The sequence below is a fragment of the Mytilus californianus genome, unplaced genomic scaffold (genome assembly GCF_021869535.1).
Source record: "Mytilus californianus isolate M0D057914Y unplaced genomic scaffold, xbMytCali1.0.p SCAF_3, whole genome shotgun sequence".
Lineage (NCBI taxonomy): Eukaryota > Metazoa > Mollusca > Bivalvia > Mytilida > Mytilidae > Mytilus > Mytilus californianus.
Genome location: NW_026262679.1, coordinates 89,608,964 through 89,625,499, shown reverse-complemented (window position 1 = coordinate 89,625,499; position 16,536 = coordinate 89,608,964).

Below are 16,536 nucleotides of genomic sequence, written 5' to 3'. Positions count from 1 at the left end.
TTAATTACCCTCGCTCACTTTCATTTTTTGTCTCTACGCATATCGGTCATTATATTGTAGTCGCTTCATTTTGCACTTTCCTCTTTAGTAGATTTATCCCATTCCATATTTCCATACTCTAAAATTGGTCGTATAAAGTCAAAATGAAGTTATTTTTTTTAGGCCAGAAATTTTCTGTCAGTATTATATTTTAACATCCGCAGTATTTGAGTCTAAAACAGCCTATGGTCCGTGTAACTTTGCGTCCATTCGTTTTCGTTTGAAATATCAAAAAAAAAAGAAAAAAAAAGAATGTGTTTTAATTTTTCGTTTGTCATTTCAGAAAACACTACCGTTTTTCTTTTTTCGTTTTTGTTTCGCCTGCGAAGTTTCGTCGCAATACGCGAAACACTAAAGGATTACAATCCGACGACGGCGGCGGCGAAAACTATTTGTTTTCAGCCTTATATTTCAGAGGGTAGAAGACCTTGTTGCTTCATACCTACTATACAGATGCCTTATGCTACGAAGTTTCCGTCCGGCATATGCCTGTTGTCCTTTACCTCATTTTCATTGTTCAGCGACTGCTTGAAAAAAAAGATGAGTTTTTTTTGTTATGTGAATTTTCTCTCTTATTATAAGTAATAGGATATGTATATTTGGTATATGGGTTTCTTGCAAGGTCTGCATGTCCGTCAGACCGAATTCAATTGACCTTAATTGACCTCATTTCATGGATCAGCAATCAAGGTTAAAGTTACGGGAGTAGGTCCTTTTCTCAGATTCTGTAAGTAGTAGGTCAACTATATTTGATGTATGGAATGATTGTAAGGTGTACATGTCAGTCTAGCACGTTTCATCTGACCTTGGCCTCATTTTCACGGTTCATTGGTCAATGTTAAGTTTTTGTTTTTGGTCTGTTTTTCTTATACCATTGTTGATTGTAAGGTGTACATGTCTGTCTGACAAGTGTCATTTGTCCTTGACCTCATTTTCATCGTTCATTGGTCAATGTTATGTTTCAGTAGTAAGGTCCTCTTCTAACACACTATAAACAATATGTCAACTATGTTTGGTGTATAGAATGATTGTAAGGTGTACATGTCTGTCTGACAGGGTTTATCTGACTTTCATCAATATTTCATGGTTGTTCTGTTTCTTATATATTATAAGCAATACACTGTAGGTCAACAATTTTTGGCGTATGGAATGATTGTGAGGTGATGATGTCTGTCTGGCTTGGTTATTCTCACCATGACCTCAATTTCATGGAACATTGATAATTTTAAGTTTATGTAATACTTGTAGTAAAACTTTATCTTCCGGACTATCAATATAAAATCAATAATGGAAAGTAATCAAAGTATGCGAGACATATTTCAGCGTGTGTACTCTTATTTGTTTTAACATTCGTTTTTTCGTTTTTTTGTGTGTGTTGAAATAAAAAACGAAAATGGAAAAAAAACACTTTGGTGTTTTGCTTTTGATGTTTGAAAACGGAAAACGAATGGACGCAAATATACACGGACCGTACACCAGCATTAATACATAAGTACATCCGACTTCATGACCAGATGCATCGGCTTCTAGATATATACTGAGCTTATGATTATTCTGTAAGTAATAAAAGGCATCTGATGCATACATGTTGTTTGTGGTTGGTGGTAAGTGAATAAATCATTCCACTGTTCTTTTAGCCCCATTGACTAACCCATATGATATACTGACATTATGGATGAGCATAACCCACCCCAACAGCAGCAGTGGATGATGTACGAAGTCCACTCGTCTGTGTTGGCTTGTCAGGAAAACTGACTATATGTGTACCAGTTGTTGTTTCTTTCTAAGAGTCCTATGATGTGACTGTATATTTCGGTTTGGAAAGAGTTTGAAGCTTGTAAAAATTGTGATTGTCAACAGCTTTGTTTGGTTATAAATGTTCTCTTTACCTCAACAAAGAAATGTCATATTCTGTTTGAAAAAAGTTTAGTAGCTGTCTCATGATTTCTGTCAGTTCAAAAGTTTTGAAATGTTTCTGCCACAAAATACAAAAAATGTATATCTCCAGCCTTGCCATTTCATCAGATGGGTAATCATATAAAGCTTTCTGTGCAGGTGATTGAAGTTGAAAAAATCTCCAAAATCAAAAATGCTAAGGCCTCTAAATATCTGAGTGTTGCTAGTATTATTTTTGTAAACGTCTATGAATGAAGTGACGCATGTAAACACTTATCATGGAAATTTCATCTATTATGATGATTTTAGATATGCAGTTTAGATCTATTGTAATTGAGTTTATCTTGTGTTTGGCTTGTATTCGGGGATTCCTTTTATAGTAGGTAACAAGAAAGCTATATGCAGTGTCATTCTAAAGATTTTCTGGATTTGCCTTCATCATGCATGCACAAACCTAAACACTTGGAAGCCAAGACATTGGCGTAGTCACTGGAAAATAAATTGTAAGCAGGGGGTTTGGGGGCGGCAGCCCCAATCCACCCCCTCATCCAAGCTGAACAGCACATGCTAATAATGCTACACTGGTGCTACGCCGCTGCAAGGATGATTAAATATGCTCCAATGTAATATATATGACAAAAAAGGACAGAAACAGAATAGCAAATTTCATGTAAGGTCAATTATGCGTAAGTTATGCGGGAGTTGGAACTTTAGTTACTCAATTTTATGAACAGGGATTGTTTACTAAGTATTTGTTATAAGCCATGACAATACCGAAGCACTGACTACTGAGCTGATGGTAAAAAATGAAAAACGAACAAAAGACAAACAGTGCTAGTATACAAAACTCAAAAAACTAAAGACTGAGCAGCACGAACCCCACCAAAACCGGGGGTGATATCAGGTGCTCCGGAAAGGTGAGCATATCTTGCTTCACATGCTGTAGCACCTGTTGTGTTCCTCATGTAAGTACAAACATAGCGGTAAGTCTAATTCGGGAGGTCACATTCGAAGAAAAGAGGACGAGTTTATGGTTACGACAACTGGAACATAATCGTCGCAATTTGTGAAACAGATATTCCATAACGGTCAACCAACTTGTGATGGCGTCCTTGTGGTTAGTCTAATTCGATAGGTCACATTTGCGGAAGAGGACGGGATTATGGTTACAATTTGAACATATCCGTCGACATCTGTGAAACAGATATTCAATAACGGTCAACTAACTCTTGATGGCGTCTGTAAAATTTTCGAAGAGATGATTTCAACTTCACCACTCGGAACTCTTATAACGGGTTAAATAGCTTCATACAGGAACTTCTTAGGAAGAAAGAAAAGAAGTTAGCAGTATACTTTAACCTCACTTTCCGCTATATAGATGATATTCTCTTACTAACTAATTCAAAATTTGGTGACTATGTTGAACGCATCTATCCCATCGAACTTGAGATAAAGGATACAATAGATACAGTTAAGTCGGCCTCATATCTTGACTTACATTTAGAAATTGACAATGATGGTCGGGTGAAAACAAAACTTTACGACAAAAGAGATGAGTTCAGCTTCCCAATTGAGAACTTCCCATTTCTATGTTGTTACATTCCAGCAGCACCTGCATACGGAGTATATTATATCTCCCAGTTGACAGGGGCCTGGATCCGCCCCTGGTTGATACGATATTCCCGGGGTTGTATTTCCTATCATGATTTCCTTGATAGTGGGTTGCTGCTCACAAAGAAGCTATTAAACCAAGACTTCCAAGTGGTGAAGTTGAAATCGTCCCTTCGTAAATTTTACGGACGCCATCACGAGTTGGTTGACCGTTATGGAATATCCGTTTCACAGATGACAACGGATATGTTCCAATTGTCGTAACTACAATCCCGTCCCCTTTTCCCCGATTGTGACCTACCGAATTAGACTTATCACCGGGTATGTACACGACGGGTGCTACATGGGGAGCAGGATATGCTTACCCTTCCGGAGCACCTGGGATCACCCCCAGTTTTTGGTGGGGTTCGTGTTGCTCATTCTTTAGTTTTCTATGTTGTGTTTTGTGTACTGTTGTTTGTTTGTCTTTTTCTTTATAGCCATGGCGTTGTCAGTTTATTTTCGACTTGTGAGTTTGAATGTCCCTTTGGTATCCTTCGCCTCTCTTTTCCTTGTAAGCAGCAATCCTCTATCAAGGAAATCATGATAGTAACTGCAAGCTCTGGAATATCGCATCAACTGGGAGATATATACTCCATATAAAGGCGCTGCTGGAATGTTTGTACATAAAAATGTAAATTTTATAATTTGGAAGCCGAAATAATGTCTTTTGTCGTAGTTTTGTTCTCAACCGATCCTCATTGTCAACTTCTAGTTGCTAGTCAAGATATGAGGCAGACCCAACTGTCGTATCCTTTATTTCAAGTTCGATAGAATAAATGCGTTCAACATAGTCACGAAAGTTTTAATTATTTAGTGAGGGGACCTCATCTATATATAAATAAAGGATAATACTAGCCTCTGTTCATTCTTCCTAAGAAGCTCCTGTATGAAATCAGCCTCATATGAATAAAGGAACAAGTCGACAAGAAGAGGAGCATTGTTTTGTTTGAATCCGAGTGATTTTTGTCGAACCGCGAGACATGGCCATAGTGATCCGGCGGTGACGTTAACTAACTTCTTGAAAGCTTCATATTTCAGAAGTTTGAAGACCTAGGTGCTTCATACTTTGTATATAGATGCCTTATGATGTGAAGTTTCCGTCTATCATGTCCATTGTCCGTGATTTCATCTTCATGGTTCAGTGACTACTTGAAAAAAAGATTTTTTGTATTTGTTGATTTCTCTCATATTATAAGCAATAGGATAACTATATTTGATGTGAGCGTACCTTGAAAGATTCTCATGCCTGTCAGACAGTTTTCACTCGACCTCGACCTCATTTCATGGATCAGTGAACAAGGTTAAGTCCATATCTGATATAATATAAGCAATAGGTCTACTATCTTTGGTGTATCTAATAATTGTAAGTGGTACATGTCCAAATGGCAGGTGTCATCTGACCTGGACCTCATTTTCATGGTTCAGTGGTAAAAGTTTAGTTTTTGTGGTTGGTCTGTTTTTCTTATACTGTATGCAATAGGTCAACTATATTTGGTGTATGGAAAGTCAATATAAAGTTTTTATGGTTTGGTCTGTTTCTTGTATACTATAAGCAATAGGTCAAGTATATTCGATGTATGGAATGATTGTCAGGTGATCATGTATTCCCGGCTTGGTTTATCCTACATTGACCTAATTTTCTTGGATCATGTTTATGTTTATATGATACTTGAAGTAAAACTTTATATTTAGGGTTATCAACATAAAATCTATGGTCAGTAAAGCAGGCGCGATATTTCGCCGTGTGCACTCTCGTTTATCCCGTCCCAAAACAAGATACTTAATTATATCTACGTTGGTCATTCTTTTTTCACGAAACAAAGCAGGATCAAATCTTTCAAGTTGTTTCTTTTAGTTTAGAATGGGGAATACTTGTGTAAAGGGAAGAAAATTCAAATGTTTTAATACTATTGCGAGAGGAGAGATACTTAGATTGTATGCACTCTAACTGATATTTGGATTTTTTAGCATCCACATACACAAGTATCATATATTCACGCCCCCTAGATTAGGTAGGTTCACAATAACTTTGAAGCCCGACCTTGATTGCTGATAAAATTGATGTTTATAATTTAGAAAAAAGTCTCGTGGAGCATTTGGAAGATACAGTAAAATAATGTTTTTCACGGTAAGGACACCTATGTAATTTAGGCACTCCGCCAATTAATGTATATACATAATTAGCATAGAATGCGAATGTCTTTCATGGTCCCTTTTGTGATATTTTGTGGATTTGAAGAACAAAAGTCTTATGCGTTTGACCATTTTCTTCCCATCATACATAGACATATAGTGTAGTGTTACTTGATTCTTAGCAATGTCCAAAACATCAGGTGTTACATCTTATTTTTCTTATTTACGGTATGATTTTGCATAGGTTGTACCAAATTTAGAAAGACGGTCTTCTAGTGTTCTCGACAATTAAGATATCTATGTATTAGGTTTGTCAAAAGTCGTTGACAGTTTTATTAAAATAAATTTGGTTATAGTTTAAGATAATAGAGATGAATAAACTCCAAAACAAACATTAAACATAATATCAAACCTCCCGAAGAAAACTCTGGCACGATGTCTCCGAGGTCATCGCCAAGCCCAGTAAGCAGTACTTCGGTACTGGCAAGATAATAAGGATAGAACATTTTCAATTCTTTAGATTTTCCTTTTTTTTAAATTGTTTAATTTAAAACTGAAAAATAATGCTCAAGGTCACAAATGACCATTGACCTTTTAACCTTCGGGTAGACCATATGGTTCAATGCTCATTATGAATATTCCATGTGTCTATCACAATCAGTTCTCAAGTTACAATCATTTAAACATAAAAAAAAAAAATTGAAATCCCATAGGGTTATACAGTTTACCATTTCCTTCGTTTGGTCTCTCAAAGTACTCTTTACTGGACCTCAATGCCCAATGCCTAAATAAAACGCTGATTACACCACTAGACAACTTATTCTTTCATTTTGTGGAACCTTAAGTAAATCTTTGTTTGGGGGACTTAAATGAAGAAAGGATCTCCCTCATGCATAGCTCTGATACCTTGTCCGGGTCTGGCATTTCTTTTGGTCATTTATGGTTGTATCAGCATTTGTAGTAGGCTTTGGAAATATTTTGACCTCGAGCATAACAGAAGACATTAATTCGAAATGCGCATCTGAACTTCTGAATCAGAAAAAAATGGTACCGTTAATGTTATTACTACCACTAGGTCAATACCTCGGCTGGTGGACTGTTAGTCCCATGGTCTATCGCCAGGCCAGTATTACGGTTCTTGCATGAAAATACGAATATTGTTTGATGGAAAATTGCCGTTAATAAATTTCGAAATTTTTTAAGAAACTATGAAACTTAATTTGGAGAGCTTACAGAGGCAGCTATGTACGGTATGCTCAAACTGACAACAAGGTTAAGTGTAGATATTGCAAACATTGCCACTTACAGAATGAATGAAGTTACACGAAAGGACTGCATAAGTACAAGTTTCAAGATAAATAGAAGCAGAAAGAAATTAAAGAGGGTCAGAACAAACAAAACAACTAGAGAGTATCATCTGTAATGAAGACAGTTTCTTAGGCCATTAATTGCTGTAACCGAAGATTTTGATCAGTCAACGGGTAATACTCTGTTAAAGAGTATCAAAACAGTGGACGAGCTCATTGTGGAAGCTGTTCAGGCCCTGACGATGTTGTACAAGAAATCCAAGAATTGGGTGAATAGGAACAACATGTATGAGTTAGTAAGTAAATTTTATTTAAAATCGGCATATATGTACACAATGATAGAGAAAAACATGAGCTCTGATGAATTCTTTAAACTAGAGCCCTCAGAGCATCTTCAACAATGACAACTTTTAAGTACAAATCATCATTAAATGGGAATAACTCTATTAAGCGTTTAAAAACTGACAATTTTAGTCACGTTGACATATTTGTAGATCTTATCCTACTGATAATTTTTCCTTTTAAAATTTTCTGTTTATCTATTATAGTTTTCAAGATAATAGGAAAAAAATGCCATAAAAATGTTAAAAGTTATTATGAAACATGGTAAAGTACAATATATGACTCCAGTAACGAGTCGACTGAAGATTTCGGCCATTATGGCTTATTTGAAGATCTTGTCTTATCATTTGTGCTTTCAAAAGTTTCTATATATCTATTACAGTTTTAAAGATAATAGGCAAAAAAGGGAAAACATGTACAAAATCGTCATTCAAGGGCAATATCTTCAATAAGGTATCGACTTACGCTTTCAGTCATTTTGACTTGCTTGTAGAACTTGTCTTGCTGATCATGTTTGATTTTAAAGTTTCTATCTATCTATTATAGTTTTTAAGATATAAGCCAGAACGCAAAAAAATGGTTAAAAATCGTCATTAAAGGGCAATACCTCTAATAAGGAGACAACTGAAGATTTCAGCTATGTTGACTTATTTGTAAATCCTGTCATGCTGATCATTTTTTGCTTTTTAAAGATTCTGTCTATTTATTATAGTTTTTAAGATATTAGGCAATAACGCAAAAAAAACAAAAAAAAATGGTAAAAAAAAATCGTCATTAAAGGGCAATAACTCTGATTAAAGGAGACAAATGACGATTTTGGTTCTGATGACTTATTTGTTGATCTTATCTTGCTGATAATTTTTGCTATTAAAAGTTTCTGTTTATCTATTATAATTTTCGAGATAATAGGCAAACATTTTTAAAAATGGTAAATTTTGTCTTTTAAGGGCAATAAATCGTATAAGAAGTCGTCTGATAGTTGTGACGTAAATGTACAATAGGTAGAGCTCAACATTCTGAACATTTTTGCCAGATTTTCTCTATTTATAGCGGTTTTCAAAATAATATTCAAAACTTGCATTTTATCCCTATGTTCTGTTTTAAGCTATTGTCGGCCATCTTGGTTGGCAGGCGGGCTCATCGGACATATTTTTGTCGATCCTGCGACATTTATGTCGCGTAAGAGAGACATAGTGATCCTAGATTCCGTCGTCGGCGTCAACGTCAACGTCGGCGTCAACATTTAGGTTCAATCTGTGGTTAAAGTTTTTTTTAAACATCAATAACTTTGTTAAACCTTCATGGAATTTAAAGAAATTTGGACAGAAGTTTGTTTATGACCAAAAGACAGTATCCAGAGCAAAATTTTGAAAATATTTATTTTCCTTTTTCCGTATTTCACTGATAAATGGACTAAGTTTATACAGTCCGGGGTTAAAGTTTTTTACACATCAATCACTTTGTTTTATTTTTTTCATTTTCAGTATTTTTCTGAAAGATGGACTTCGTTAACATTTACAGACAGTCTGTTTTTTTTTGTTTTTTTTACATGAAAAATTTGTAAACCTTCATTGATTGTTATGAAACTTGGACAGAATTAAGCTAATCTGCAAGATCAAGAAATAGCATCTAAAGAAATAGTTTGATCTTATAAATAAAATCAATATTTTACTGATAGTCAACATTACACTTTTATACTGACAGCAGTAATCGCAGTACTTCGCGGAACCCCTTACGAATTTTTTAAACTAGATACCCAAATGATGATATAGTTTCAACTTATCTAACGTTATGGCAAGGTCTACTACTACAGGAAATTTTCCCTTCCTGGTGAGAAAGATAATGGGGAGCCTAGACATGTCCTTCTATGCCCAACATCAAAATATTCACCAAAAAAGAGACAATTCTCAAGAAGCTCAGAAAGCAGGCAAAAAGAAGTCGTATAGAGACGACAAATGCACCCGATGATTATTGTAGGCTGATGAAAATAGAACGATGCGAGTTGCCAGATGGCACAATATACGCTCTTACACTCCACTTAATGTCAGAAATACCAGTTCGTAGTTGTGGTACCTCATGTGTTCAAGTTGCAATTATACCTGAGACAAGTGACAAGGAGATAATGTGATGCCAACAACCACAATGACGGATACACAGACAGAACACATTGAAAATAATGTCAAAACCTACAAAGATAAGAAAGTTAAATGCGACATGATATCATGTTGGTCTTAATAACTGTCTTTTCATGTGACGCAACACCAAGAGGACTTGCATGTCCGACGTTCTTCTAGAGGTGTTAGGTGTTATTGTCACTAGACTCACAATACTCCTACAAATAGGCCAATCAAAATGATGACATAAAATAGTCAACTACACAGGATGATAAACTATCGTACCAAGTATTCACAGGCACTTGATTCTGAAAAAAAAAACAATAATTCTTATATACCTACGTATATAGGAAAACAAATTTCAAAGACAAGTGCCTGTGAAAGTGTTACACCCTTCTGTAAAATGGACTCACGGGATTTGCATTTACAAGGTGTCAATAAAAAATGGTATAAGTCCCACAACTTCCATAAAACTGTCAAATCAAACTAACGACATAACAGTCAAACGAAAATGACAAGTTATCCTGCCAAGAATTAAAGCTTTATTTAAAATGGTCCCCGAGTATTGTTGTGTTTCAGACAGACTACATGAAGGACGGAGACTCTGTATATATAAATTGTAACAAATACTAATCTATTATAAAAGAAAGGAGAAAGATATCAAAAGCACATTCAAACTCATCAGTCGAAAACAAACTGACAACGCCAGGGCAAAAAAAAGAAAAAGACCAAAAGACAAACAACAGCACACAAAACACAGCATAGAAAACCAAAGCTGAGCAACACGAACCCCACAAAAACCAGGGGTGATCTCAGTTGCTCCAGAAGGATAAGCATATCCTGCTCCACATGTTGCACCCTTCGTGTTGCTCATGTACCGACCTGATGAAAAGTCTAATTCGGTAGGTCACATTCGGGGAAAAGGAGGACGATTTGTGGTTATGACGATTGGAATATATCAGTTGTCATCTGTGAAACAGACATTCCATAACGGTCAAACCTGTGATGGCGTCCGTATAATTTTCCAAGGGTTGATTTCAACTTCAACACTTGGAACTCTTGGTTTAATAGCTTTCTTGTGAGCAGTAATCCTATATTAAGAAATCATGATAGGAAACGTTAGCCCTAGATTATCGTATCAACTGGGAGATCTATACTACATATGCAAGGCTCTGCTGGAATGTTGCTTCATAGAAATGGAAAGTCCTCAATTGGGAAGCTGAAATCATCTCTTTTGTCGTAAAATTTTGTTTTTAACCGACCCTCATTGTCAATTTCTAGACTTACCTGTAACTGTTGTATTCTTTATTTCAATTTCGATAGATGCGTTCAACATAGTCATCAAACTTTGATTATTTAGTGAGAGGACATCATCGATATAGCAGAAAGTGAAGTTAAAGGATAGTGATAGCATCTTTTCCTTCTTCCTAAGAAGCTCTTCTATGAGGTCAGCCTCAAATGAATAAAGGAACAAGTCTACAAGAAGTGGCGCACATTGGTTCCAATGGAAATGCCAATTGTTTGTTGAAAAGCACAAATATGTTTTCAATCAAGAAATCAAGAATCTTGAAAATGTCAGTTTCAGAGAATTTATCGTTTGAATCAGAGTGATTTTTTACTAAGTACAATTTATCCCGCCCTAAGACAAGATACTTGTATCTAGTACGTTGACTATTCTGTTTTATGAAACAAAGCAGGACCAACTCTTTCCATTTGTCTTTTAATTTGGAATGGAGAAATACTTGTGTAAAGTGTAGAAAAGTCAAAATGTTTTAATATTAGTCTAATACTCTTGTGTTCATTGCAGGACTTACTGCTTGAAAAATGTGTCTTTTATTACACATAATCAGAAATACCGTAAGTAGTATTACATTAATGAAATCATATACAAAAACAAAACATGCATTTAAAGTGTTGCTAATATATATTTTTTTTAATTTATGAACAATATATCCCTTTGGTACAAAGAAAGGATATCTTGTGGAGTTTTTTTGCAACTGCCTGAGGATTTAAATTTGGATTTCCCAATGAAGTGTTGTTTTGGTTGCAAAAATGTTTTCTTGCATCAATATCATGTGGTAAAGGTGCTTGACCTTCTATAATGTTTGAGTTGACTTTACCGTCTGGGTTGGTGCTACACTCACTGTTTTGCTGTCCATCTTCTATTGTCACAAGCTTGGTTGGTTCAGACTGAAAATGAGGTGTATGCTGTTGTGGCCTGGTGACTTGTAGTTTGAGAGGGGTTTCTTGCTGTCAATCTTTTATTATCATAAGCTTGGTTGGTTCAGACAGAAAATTTAGTGTATGCTGTTGTGGCCTGGTGACTTTTAGTTTGAGAGGGGTTTCTTGCTGTCAATCTTTTATTATCATAAGCTTGGTTGGTTCAGACTGTGAATTAAGTGTATGCTGTTGTTACTTATTGAGTTGTTGTCTGAGAGGGATTTCTTGCTGTCCATCTTTTATTTTCATAAGCTTGGTTGTGTCAGACTGAGAATTAGGTATGTGTTGTTGATGCCTATGATGGGATGGAGCAGATGTTGATGGTGAAGTCTGTAGACTGTAACAATGATCTGCTGTCGGCATAGAAGTGTGTTCAGTTCCCTGATTATCAATATTTTTTAACAAAGATGGCACAAACTTTGAACCTTCAGTGATTTTGTTTCCTAAGGAAGTAGGAGTAATGAATTGGTACGTGTCAGCTTTAGCTTCCAATTATTTTATCTTTGTTTGATATGTTTACCTTTGAGTTTTTGAAACTTTCTCATTTTTCTTTACCAGTTTCTTTGATTTTCTCAATTCTCTTAACCTTTTTACTATTTTGCTCTTCAAACCTTTGTTGACTTCGTTAACTAAAGAAATAGCTTGTTCATGTCTGCATTGGTTGGCAATTCTATTTTCATGTGTAATATTGCTCCCTTCGACGTTTTTTACATTTCATTTTCTTCTCAGTCTGTTTTATAAACAGGAGCTTTGGTTGGTTGATCCCGAATGGTTGAACTCTCCTGGAAGTAGGTAACATAGTATCTGCTCCATGTACCGTTTTAAGATGCCTACGGAAGTTGTACAGACGACTAAATGCTGTGCCACACCAACATTTGTGATCTTTTTCTGTGGAATGTACAACAATATGATGTTTCAAAGCCTCGTTTGTTTTGAACTTTGATGGACACAAACTGCATATAAATTTTCTTACATCACTATGTTTATATGTAAAATGAAGCTTCAGAGTTGTCTTTGTGTGAATAGCAGATCCACAGATATCACATATAAAGTTTCTATCCGATTCAAAGTGGTGTTTGAGATGGTTTTTGAGACTACCTTCATAACGGCTCTCATAGTCACAATGCTGAAAACTATACTGCTTTTCATTTGTATGGCATCTCTTCTGGTTCGGTAAGACATTTTTTTCTGTGAAACACAGATATACTTACATAAAATGTATCATTCTAGGAAAAATCTTATTAAACTATGAATTTTTCAAAAGATGTCATGCAATTTGTTCTGGTTTTTGTTTCTTTTTAATTTGATTTTTTTAAACACTCATGATTGTTGTTTACTGAGACTTAATTTTAGAACATGCATAAACCTGAATTGATGGAAATGTCAATGATATTGAGGTGAATCAAAAGCCCAACAGCAAAGACACCAAAATCCATGAAATAATCCAATGATACCGGTAATCTGTTCAGATGAATTGCTTGTACCTTTTTGACAACTGTTTGACAACTTCTAGAGTCTTTTTGAAAAACTTATCTTGTTTGGCTTTTCATTAATATTTACACCTGCATCATACTAGAGTTGTTGACATATGGTAAGTGCCCCATGCTGAACTGAAGTAGCTCTTTGAGAGTAAGATATAATAACGAGGACTTCCGTGTATTTCCTGATCTTAGAATGTCAGCCTTCTAGGTTGTTGGTAGCTGCGGAACCGTAGCTCTTAGGTCCTTATGTTATTTTTTGACTATTTGCGGTCCGCAAATAGTCAAAAAATAACATAAGGACCTAAGAGCTACGGTTCCGCAGCTAGGTTGTTGGTAGCCCTTGATCTTTTTATTCTGTTGTGGTTTCACAAATGACAATGAGTCAATGTAAAATGTTCCGTCGACGTAGATAATTGTAGCTACTGCAAGATGATTTAAGTTAGTCTAGGTACTGAAGATAAGTATGTTATCTTGTTCACCGTCGTCACCAAGTAGTCGGTATTCTCCAAAGGAGAGGCGAAAGATACCAAATGGACATTAAAACTCATAAGTCTATATAGTTTCAAAATAAAAAGTTGAAAATATGATTTTGGTTTTCAGCGAGAATTCATATGTTATCATTGCCGCCACGTATGCATGTTCTAATCACCATGCTAGGAATCAGAAAATATGTTGTAAAGATCGGGTTTGCAGCTTTAAAGGAAAATAAGTCAATCAAAATTTAGAAATAGTGGCGACCATGTTTAACAACCGTAAAGGAATGAACAAATTCTATAACGAAAGCTCCATATATTACCAGTGTTAAGATTTATCACTCAAGCGCAAGGAAAGGTTGAGTTATCTTTCTTTGCTAGTAAGTTAAGTATGTCTATTATAAAAATTGCTAGGATAAAATGTAGTTGACAGTGTAATCACAATTTTTGTTTATTTAATCTCAATTCTTTTAAATTTTATATGTGAACTATTTTCCCATACCAGAGACATATTTTCCTTGGAGTTCGGTTTTTTGTTATTTTATTTTTTATAATACATTGTATCAGAGACATATAATACATTATGTATTATATGTCTCTGATTGTATTATATGTCTCTGTCATAGGCATAAAATAACGTAACAAATAATCAGCATATTCCGTAAAATTTTGAGGCTATTCCGAAAATAGGCATCTTGCCACTGGTACCACTAAAAAAACTATATTTGTATCAAAAAATATTTTTTCTGAAAAAAATAAAATTTTGATGCATGTGTTAAACTTATTTGATTGTATAGCAGTGAATTTTGGGCTTCTGTTAGTTTAGTGAAACAAAATACTACCATACAGTCGATCTATACAAACTCTATTCCAAACAAGATTCAACACAAATTTGTGATTTGGATGGGACTGCCGCCCCAGACCCCTTGCTTACAAGTTATTTTCAGTGGCTAGGCCACTGTCAACATGGTCAACTATAAAGTAATAATTTAGTATAGGACTATCTCCCTATTTAATATTTTTGTGATGAAAATTCCGAAAGGTTTTGCCAAATACAGCTTACATTATCTATTTCCGAAGGCACTCTAGAACAAAATGCAGTTCATTTTCTATTAAGTTATGTATACCATGTATACAGTGTTGAGCCTTTCACATGTAGGCAGAAGCTCCATAGGTTTGCTCATCGGTATTCCTATACTAATATACTAAGTTTGAAAAAAATTGTCACATTGACCTAACAGAAAACACTATAACGGATTCGTGACATAGGGATTACAATTCAGCGTTGACGTAAACTAATGGTAAAGCTTTATATTTCAGAGAGTATAATACCTGGATGCTTCATACCTTGTATACAGATGTCTTATGTTAATAAATGGGTTCTTTGCAAGGTCTTCGTGTCTGTCAGACAGAGTTCACCGGACCTCGACCTCATTTCATGGATCATAGTTAAAGTTACACGATTAGGTCCGTTCCTCAGATTCTATAAGCAGTAGGTCAACTATATTTGGTGTATGAAATGGTTGTAATGTGTACATGTCAGTCTGTCAGGTATCATTTGACATTTGCCTCAATTTCATAGTTCGTTGTTTATTTTTCCTGGTTAAGTCTGTTTCTTAGATGAGGGTCTGGATTGGGTTTATAGAATAGAGAATAATGGACATAAAAGTGCAGATTAACGGTAAAAAATATAAATAATAAGACAAAAAAAATTAATAAAGAATAGAAAATAATGGGATGCTAAATAATAAAGAATAATGGGCAAAATAAAAAAAAGAATAAAGAAAAAAAAAACAAAAAATAAAGAAAAAAAAAACAAAAAATAAAGAAATGAAAAACCAACACCCAGACCCTCTTAGATACTTTAAGCAGTAGGTTTCCTATATTTGGTGCATGGAATGAATGTAAGGTGTACATGTCTATCTGGCAGGTATCATCTGGCCTTGACCTGAATTTCATAGTTCATTGGTTAATATTTAGTTCTAATTGTTGCATGTTAAACTTTTCCTGGTAAGTTTGTTTCTTAGATATTATAAGCAATAGGTAATTTTTTTTTTGGTGTATGGAATGATTGTAAGATGTACATGTCTGTTTTTGCAGGGTTTATATATACCTTGACTTCATTGTCATAGATCATTTATAATGTTAAGTTTGGTAGTTAAACTTAAATCTTTAAAACTCTCAACATAAAATCAATTATGATGCGAGACATTTGTGTGTGTGCACTCTTTTTGATCTTAGCTGGAATGGAAAGTATTCTATTGATGTAGTTTCATACATTATTCGTGTTATTTTTTCTATTGAATTTAGGTAGTTTTAGAGAAGATGAAAATATCTAACCACATAGAGCTTATATGGAAAATTGAATAACACCTAATCAGAACCAAACAACAGGTTTCCTTTGTTATGTTAATTTACAACTTTACTTCAATTAGTCAATGTAGAGCTTCATATTGTATAGAGACTTGTTCATTATTAATTGACGTGTAGGCTACACCTATTTTATCAATATCTGAAGTGTGTTTCAAAATGTTCAAAGTTATTGAGAGTGGCATTGTATCTTGTTAACCATACGTCCTGCATATACGTTATTGCAATGAACATATGGTCCACAAATTAAATGAATACAATTAGTAATGAAAAAACATAATAGTATAAAAAAACTAGAGGGACAGAAATAGTATTGGCAAACAATATATGATCCAAAAACAAAAGGGACAAATATATAGTAACAGCAAATAATGTATTGCCAATAAATTGAAGGAATAACTTATAGTAACAGCAAAGCATTATATGGTCCAGACACTGAAGGGACATCAAATAGTAATGGCAACAGTGGTTGTTGTTGGTTCATATCTATCATTTTTTTTTTGTAAAT